Source organism: Sorex fumeus, unplaced genomic scaffold (assembly GCF_029834395.1).
Source record: "Sorex fumeus unplaced genomic scaffold, SorFum_2.1 ptg000054l, whole genome shotgun sequence".
In the NCBI taxonomy this organism is placed as follows: domain Eukaryota; kingdom Metazoa; phylum Chordata; class Mammalia; order Eulipotyphla; family Soricidae; genus Sorex; species Sorex fumeus.
This window is the reverse complement of record NW_026606111.1, coordinates 9,925,053-9,932,118: the sequence shown is the minus strand read 5'-3', so window position 1 is coordinate 9,932,118 and position 7,066 is coordinate 9,925,053. Positions and strand designations below refer to the sequence as shown.

The following is a 7,066-nucleotide window of genomic DNA, read 5'->3' as shown; positions in this document are numbered from 1 at the left end:
TCCACAAAACTGGGTTTTATAACTGTCCGTGCTTACTTTCTGAAGTTATTTGCCAGGACACAATAAAGAACTTGGAGTTCCAAACACAATTAACACTTTTGCTCAGTTGGAAAATCAACAATGAAAGTCAAAGAAGCAAGGCAGTAGAATTTTAAGGTGGTATATCAGACAGGGAGAAGTTACAGAAGTGGGAAGAGTTCTGGGGATCTGAGAATTGTATTCAATATTGTGCTAAGTAACGAATGTTGTTGCTTAGAAAAATAGTGAGATAAAAAGAATTAGAAGTATAATGAACTATAATTTCTAAATGTGATAAAAATTTAAAACATAATAGCTACCATATTACTAAAACCAGATGATATAGAATAAATAACAAAACAACCATTACAAAAATTTTATGTAAAAAGAAACATAAAGTAAAACAATAGCCAACTCCTTGTTAGAAACTTTGCAAGTTAAAAGCAATAAGAAATTTTGTAAATCTTATAAAGACACAAACCAAAAAAAAATCACCATAAAATAATATACCTAGCCCGTGTGTCCTACTGAAATAGATGCAAAAGAAAGACTTTCTCAAAGTAAATGGTTGGGAGAATTTACAGTCACCAGTACTGCACTAAAAGATATTTATTCAAGATAAATCATATCAGGCTAAACTTAAAATATTCATACAAAAATAGTCATATAGGTAGTTGATACTTCCATGAATGAAAAATAGCTTTTAAAATACACTTTTTCATATTTAATCTTTAACAGATAGATGACTTGTGAAATTAAAAATAATAATCATGCATCATGACATGGAGCACTAATAATTAGGAAAATACTTTTGCCATAAGTAAACAATAAGAAACCACATTTCTTCAAACATTCTAGATTTTCTATATAGTATAAAGATAATAACCAACACAGAAGAGATTCAGTGAAATAGTTACCTAAAAGGTAGTGGGATAGGAGAGAACATTCATTGCAACTTTCCAGTGTTCATTTGCTATTTACTTATTGCCTTGCTATATTCAATATATAAGGAGTAATGTGGATATAACATTTCTTTGGTTCCAAGTTTTTAATAAAGCTAAAGGCCCTCCTGTTGTTCATCGATTTGCTCGAGCTGGCCCAGTAACATCTCCATTGGAAATTTTGTTGTTACTGTGTTTGGCATATCGAATACATCACGGGTGGCTTGCCAGGCTCTGCCGTGTGGGCGAGATACTCTCGGTAGCTTGCCGGGCTCACGGAGAGGGGCGGAGGAATTGAACTCGGGTCGGCCATGTTGGCTGCGTGCAAGGAAAACGCCCTACCACTGTGCTATAAGTTTTTAATAATAAATTAATAATAAATTAATATATTATTATATAATATATAATATATAATATTATATAATAATATATTAATAATAAATTAATAAATTAATAATAAATTGTTTATTATAACTGACTTAGGACTTTAAAACTCCACAAAAATCTTGGACTATGTTTTAATGATGATTGCTGCAACATATTGAATAAAACTACTTCAATTTTACAAAAAACTGAAATTTTGTATCGGGAAAAAAGGGTATATACATTTTGAATTAAAAGTTAGATATCTACTGGGATGAATTTCTATTTCTAAAACTAACAAAGAAGAAAAATATCTCCAATCATATGAAATTAAAATAGCCAGTTGGATAATTCCAACTATGATTAACTGAAAGGTTTACAGCCTTAGAAGCATTAGAAACTTCATTATATCTGATAGATATTACCTTGAACCTGTAATTACATCAGCACATTTTTGCTTTATTTCAGGATCATCACAGCATGAAAGAAATGAGTGGGGTAGAATATTTAGTTTTCATAATATTTTTTAGAGTATCATATAGTATATAAATTCACAAAAAATCTGTTCAGGTACAATGCTTTCTTAAAAGCTCATGAAAGCACATTATATACATGGCATCAAGCTTATTTGGTCAAACAAAAATCCTCTTAATAAAACAAAATGTATTTAAAACAAAAATATTTTAGGATTTTTAGTCTTCACTATTGTACTTCTGTTTCATTATAAAAAAGATCTTGGAGCTAGTCATGTTAAATTTATTCATTTTACTTTGGTTAAAGAAATTTGCATGAATAATAATGTAAAACATAATAAATTATAAAAATTTTTATAAAATAAAATTGTATCTAGAAAATACCTAATAAAGATTTTCCAGAATTTACAAATAAAACCTAACAAATATCAGTTTAAAGTTTTTCTATATACTTTTCAGCTTATTAAGAAAAAAAAGCAAGGGAATTTTGGATACATTGGCAAGAAATTATTCTTAGGTATCAAATGGCATGATGTGCATTAGAATTTGGCTCGAATTAATTCTAATTAATTTAATTCATTTATTACCCTATTAATCTTCCTAATACAGGTTAGAATTGTACTTGCTTACAAGAAGTAGAATACGGACAGGTTAGGAAAAGCTTTTTAGAGTTTCCAAAACTTTTTAATAAACTATTGTCATAGTTACTTACTGATTCAATGCAATTTCAATCAAAACCCCAGTATATATATTTTTAAAAATTGCAAGTTACTTAAAAAGTGGGTATGCATATTTATACATAAACATATATAGATACATAAGTCCAAGGTACTTTCATAGAACAATATATACATATGTATATATATACATATATGTACACATATATACATATATATGTATGTGGTAAAAACGAAGGAAGCAGAAATTATCCTGCAGAACCCAGGATATGGAGGTGCCGGGGATTGAACCTGGGTCCTTGTGCATGCTAAGCATGTGCTCTACCACTGAGCTACACCCCTGTGGCTGGAGTGATATCACAGCCGGTATGGCATTTACCTCGCACATGGCCCACCTGGGTTCAATTCCTCTTCCTCCACCCCTCTCGGGGATCCTGGCAAGCTACCAAGAGTATCTTGCCCACATGGCAAAGCCTGGCAAGCTACCATGGTGTATTCCATATGCCAAAAACAGTAACAACAAGTTTCACGATTTGTTGTGAGACATTACTGCTGCCCGCTTGAGCAAATAGATGAACAACGGAGGACAGTGCTACAGTGCTGCATTGTAAAAATGACTTAGTGATGTGTAGGAGGATAAGAATAACTTGATAATTTTAAGGATTTCCAAATTTCCAAAACAATTCTTACTGACAATTTTTATATATCTTTACAATATCAAACATTTTTCCTATGAAATACATAATGATAATTTGTTGAAAAAGCAACGTGTTTATGAAATGGTTTTCTTTTTTTTTTCCCTTTATTTTATTTTATTTTTTTTAAAGTTGTAGATTTACAATTTTTTGTGCTTTGGTTTCAATTATACAATGATCAGATACCCATCCCTCCACCAGTGCCCATTTTCCACCACCATGGATAATATCCTTCCCACCCCCATCCCCCCATCCCCCCTGTCTCTGTGGCAGGGCAATCCCCTGTGTTCTCTCTCTCCTTTTGGGTGTTGTGGTCTGCAAAAGAGGCATTGAGTGGCAAACATGTTCAGTCCATAGTCTACTTTCGACATGCATCTCCCCTCCTGGGAGGATCCTCCAAACATCCTTTATTTGGTGCTCCCTTCTCTATCTGAACAGCCCTTTCCTCTAGGATACCCGGCTGGCCTCTAAGTTATGGAGTAATCCTCCTGGTGCTGATCTCAGCTATTCTTGGGTATTAATCTCATACTTTGTTACTTTATATCCCCCAGATGAATGCAATCTTTCTATGTCTATCCCTCTCTTTCTGACTCATTTCGCTTAGCATGATACTTTCCATATTGTACCACTTGTATGTAAATTTCATGACTTCATCTTTTCTAAGAGCTACATAGTACTCCATTGTGTAGATGTACCAAAGTTTCTTTAACCAGTCATCTGTTCTTGGGCATTCAGGTTTCTTCCAGTTTCTGGCTATTGTAAAGAGTGCTGCAATGAACAAACAAGTGCAGATGTCACTTCGCCTATACATTTTTGCCTCTCTGGGATATATTCCCAGGAGTGGTATTGCTGGGTCAAAGGGAGCTCAATTTCTAATTTTTTGAGAATCGTCCATACTGTTTTCCAGAAGGGCTGAACCAGTGGACATTCCCACCAACAGTGAAGGAGTGTCCCTTTCTCGCCACATCCACGCCAGCATCGGTTGCTTTTGTTCTTTTGAATGTGGGCCAGTCTCTGAGGTGTGAGATGGTATCTCATTGTGGTTTTGATCTGCATCTCCCTGATGATTAATGATGTAGAGCATTTTCTCATGTGCTTTTTTGCCATTCGGATTTCTTCTTTGAGAAAGTTTCTGTTCATTTCATTGCCCCATTTTTGGATGGGGTTGGATGTTTTCTTCTTGTGGAGTTTAACCAGTATTTTGTATATCCTGGATATCAACCCCTTGTCAGATGTGTATTCGGTGAATATCCTTTCCCATTCTGTAGACTGTCTTTGTATTTTGGTCACTGTTTCTTTGGAGGTGCAGAAGCTTCTTAGTTTAAGATAGTCCCATTTATCTATCTCTGTTTTCACTTGCTCGGCCAGTGGCGTGGCATCTTTGAAGATACCATTAGCTTCAATGTCATGGAGGGTTTTGCCAACTTTATCTTCAATGTACCTTATGGTTTCTGGTCTGATGTTGAGGTCTTTAATCCATTTTGATCTTACTTTTTTACATGGTGTTAGGCAGAGTTCTGAGCCTATTTTTTTGCATGTAGCCGTCCAGTGATGCCAACACAATTTATTAAAGAGGCTTTCCTTACTCCACTTCACATTACTTGCACCTTTATCAAAGATTAGATGAGCATATGATTGAGGAGAGATGTCAGTGTATTCAACCCTGTTCCATTGGTCTGCAGTTCTGCCTTTGTTCCAGTACCATGCTGTTTTAATTATTACTGCTTTGTAGTACAGTTTGAAGTTCGGGAGGTTGATTCCTCCCATTTTCTTTTTCCCAAGAATTGCTTTAGCTATTCGTGGGGGCTTATTGTTCCATATAAATTTCAAGAGTGTTTGCTCCATTTCTTTGAAGAATGGCATGGGTATCCTTATAGGGATTACATTGAATTTATACAATGCTTTCGGTAGTATTGCCATTTTGACAATGTTAAGTCTCCCGACCCATGAGCAGGGGATATCTTTCCATTTCCTCATGTCCTCTTTTATTTCCTGAAGTAGCGTTTTGTAGTTTTATTTGTACAGGTCCTTTACTTCCTTAGTTAAGCTGATTCCTAGGTACTTGATTTTCTGGGGCACAATTGTGAATGGGATTGTTTTTTTCATGTTGCTTTCTTCTCTCTCACTGTTTGCGTATAGGAAAGCCATGGACTTTTGGGTATTGATTTTATAACCTGCAACTTTACTATACGAGTCTATTGTTTCTAGGAGTTTTTTGGTGGAAGTTATTGGGTTCTCTAAGTAGAGTATCATATCATCTGCAAATAGTGAGAGCTTGATTTCTTCCTTTCCTACCTGAATGCCCTTAATATCTTTTTCCTGCCTAATCGCTATTGCAAGTACTTCCAGTACTATATTGAACAGCAGTGGAGAGAGTGGGCATCCCTGTCTCGTCCCTGATCTTAGAGGGAAGGCTCTCAGTTTTTCCCCATTGAGGATGATGCTTGCTGTAGGCTTGTGGTAGATGGCTTTAATTATGTTGAGGAAGGTCCCCTCTATACCCATTTTGGCTAGGGTTTTCATAATAAATGGGTGCTGGATCTTATCAAATGCTTTCTCTGCATCTATTGATATGATCATATGCTTTTTGTCTTTTCTTTTGTTGATATGGTGGATTATGTTGATTGATTTCCGAATGTTAAACCATCCTTGCATCCCTGGGATGAATCCTACTTGGTCATGGTGTATGAGCTTTTTAATGAGTAGTTGGATTCTATTTGCTAGTAGTTTGTTGAGGATCTTTGCATCTGTGTTCATCAGGGATATCGGCCTGTATTTCTCTTTCTTTGTGGTATCTCTGTCTGCTTTTGGTATCAGTATGATATTTGCTTCGTAGAAACTGTTTGGAAGTGTTTTTGATATTTCAATTTCGTGGAAAAGCTTAAAGAGCATTGGGAGTAAGTCCTCTTTAAAGATTTGGAAGAATTCACTAGTGAATCCATCCGGGCCAGGACTTTTGTGCTTGGGGAGACTTTTTATTACCATTTCAATTTCCTTGATGGTGATAGGTCTGTTCAGGTATTCCAGGTCTTCTTGGTTCAGCCTTGGGAGTCTGTAGGAGTCTAGGAATTTATCCATTTCCTCGAGGTTTTGATGTTCCGTGGCATAAAGCTTCTCAAAGTACTCCCTGAGGATCCTCTGAATTTCTGTGGTTTCTGTTGTAATGACCCCCTTTTCATTTCTGATTCGGTTTATTAGGGTTTTCTCTCTCCCTTTCTTTGTGAGTTTTGCTAGAGGCTTATCGATCTTGTTAATTTTCTCGAAGAACCAGCTCTTGGTTTCATTGATCTTTCGGATTGTTTTTTGGGTTTCCATCTCGTTAATCTCTGCTCTGAGTTTTATTTCCTTTCTCCTGTTCGGGTTGTGCTCCTTTTTTTGGTCCTTCTCCAAGCTCTTAAGCTGTGAGGTTAGGTTACTTATGTGTGCTCACTCCTCCTTCCTGAGGAATGCATGTAGAGCTATAAACTTTCCTCTTAACACAGCCTTTGCTGTGTCCCATAAGTTTTGGTAACTCGTGTTCTCATTTTCATTCGTTTCTAGGAATCTTTTGATTTCCTCTTTGATCTCCTGTCTAATCCACTCGTTGTTCAATAGTGCACTGTTTAATTTCCAGGTGTTTGATTTAGTTTTCTGTTTTTGTGTGTGATTTACTTCTAATTTCAGCACATTATGGTCTGAGAAGATTGTTGATACAATCTCTACCTTCTTAATTTTATGGAGGCATGTTTTGTGGCTCAGCATGTGGTCTATCTTGGAGAATGTTCCATGTACGCTTGAGAAGAATGTGTATTCAGCTTTTTGTGGATGAAGTGTCCTGTATATATCTACTAAGTCCCTTTCTTCCATTGTTTCCCTCAAATGAAGTATGTCCTTGCTAAGCTTGAGTCTGGTTGATCTAT

At 35.7% G+C, this 7,066-nt stretch overlaps 1 non-coding gene across 1 annotated transcript; it reads right to left on the bottom strand.

The window, feature by feature from the left end:
- Positions 1-2,742: 2,742 nt before the first annotated feature.
- Positions 2,743-2,814, bottom strand: TRNAA-AGC (transfer RNA alanine (anticodon AGC)). Its single transcript has one exon. It is a non-coding gene; the product is annotated as a tRNA-Ala (tRNA).
- Between the last annotated feature and the right edge of the window lie 4,252 nt (positions 2,815-7,066).